Below are 2,021 nucleotides of genomic sequence, written 5' to 3'. Positions count from 1 at the left end.
ACACACCGGGCGAAATGCTGAGCGGTATTTCGTCTGCCGCTACGTTCTACGTTCAAATTCCGCCGAGGTCGACTTTGCCTTTCATCCTTTCGGAGTCGATAAATTAAGTTCCAGTTACGCACTGGGGTCCATGTAATCGATTTAATCCCTTTGTCTGTCCTTGTTTGTCCCCTCTATGTTTAGCCCCTTGTGGGCAATAAAGAAATAAGAAAATTAAGGGTGGAGTCGGTGAATTAACTAGAAATAGTTTAAGATATACATATGCAAAAGAAAAAAAAGGCAGATTTCAGATGTTATCTGATGACCGTCGAACAGAAGCTATGTATATGTCAATTTGATCATTAGAATTAATAATAACTTTTGTGACGTCTTTAAAATTTCTACATTTTCAACTGTACATTCCTCAATTATTAATTCCAAATTAACAAGGGACCTGAACTTGACAGTATAAACAAGCTAACGAACTCATGTCTTTGAAGCACACAGCAGTAAACTGTATTGTATCTTGCAAACTGTAGTTGTATTATGCAAAATAACATTGCCTATAGAGTTATTTAGCATGACACAGCTACAGTTTTGTGCCCCACCTCGAATATATTTTTTCATAATGCTTTGAAAAATATGCGTTCCCCCACCCCAACCCAGAAAAATATCATTTTACAGAGATATGTTTTCAGAGTGTATATTATAATTATGTCGATAAAAATTAAATACAAATGAAAAAAGTTGAGAGGATTTCGAGTCATTTTCCCTACACAAATTTATTATCACGTATTCCTGTGAATTTAACATTCCCTCCCGGCTTTTTCATTTTTGCCTTCAGATTTATGTTTGAAGAGTGAAGGATGTAAATGGAAATTTGTTGAAAGGAAGCGAGGATGTACAAAGGAGTTGGGTTGAGTATTTTAGTGAGCTCTTAAATGTGGAGGATGATAGGGAGGCAAGTATAGTGGCTGTAGGAGGAGAGAGGAGAATGCCTGTTGTTGGGGAATGGAACTACGGTGCAATTGGAAGGGAGGAGGTGAGGGAATCCTCGCGGAAGATGGCAAACCGAAAGGCGCCAGGTGTAGATGGGTGTACGAGGGAATGCCTAAAGAAAGGAGGAGTAACATTGACTGAATGGCTAGTGAGGTTTATGAATGTTTGTTATATGGTTGGAAGGGCACCAAAGGATTGGTGCAGTGCCTACATAGTGCCACTGTACAAGGAGAAAGGCGATAAATGTGAGTAGAAATTTTAGGGGTATAAGTCTGTTGTATGTGGTTGGTAAACTCTATGGGAGAATTCTGTTTGTAAGGGTGAGGAACCAGAAGAGAGTGTACTCGGAGAGGAGCAGTGCGGTTTTAGGAGTGGAAGGGGTGCGCAGATGAGATATTTGTAGTAAGGCAGATGTCTGAGAAGTTATTGGCAAAAGGGAGGGAAGTGTATAGGCCCTTTATGGACCTAGAGAAGGCATATGACCGTGTGGATAGGGATGCAATGTAGCAGATGTTACGGTTGTTCGGAGTAGATGGTGAATTGTTGGGAGCTGTACAGAGTTTCTATAGAGAAAGTAGGGCGTGTGTAAGGGTGGATGGTGAAGTAAGTGAGTGGTTTGATGCGAAGGTGGGGTAAGACAGGGTTGTGTGATGTCTCCGTGGCTATTTAATTTATATAAGGATGGTGTGGTGAGAGAGGTGAACGCTAGAACCTTTGGTAGGGAAACCCAAATGGTGGGAGAAAATGGAGAGAAATGGCAGGTAAGTCAGTTATTGTGGCGGATTCAGAAGAGCAACTGAGGAGACTGGTGGTAGAGTTTGGAAGAGTGTGTGAGAGGAGGAAACTGAAAGTGAATGTAGCTAAGAGTAAGGTGATGAGATGTTCGAGAGATGGAATGGCTGGTAGGATGGATGTGAGTATAAATGGTGAGATGTTAGAGGAGATGAGTGTTTTTATGTATCTGGCATCACATGTGACGGCGGTTGGGGGTGGTTGGGTGAGGAAGTGGGATTATAGAGTGAGGGAGAGGAGCAAGATACTTG

This window comes from Octopus bimaculoides, chromosome 2 (assembly GCF_001194135.2).
Source record: "Octopus bimaculoides isolate UCB-OBI-ISO-001 chromosome 2, ASM119413v2, whole genome shotgun sequence".
Classification (NCBI taxonomy): domain Eukaryota; kingdom Metazoa; phylum Mollusca; class Cephalopoda; order Octopoda; family Octopodidae; genus Octopus; species Octopus bimaculoides.
Note: the sequence above shows the minus strand (reverse complement) of the source record.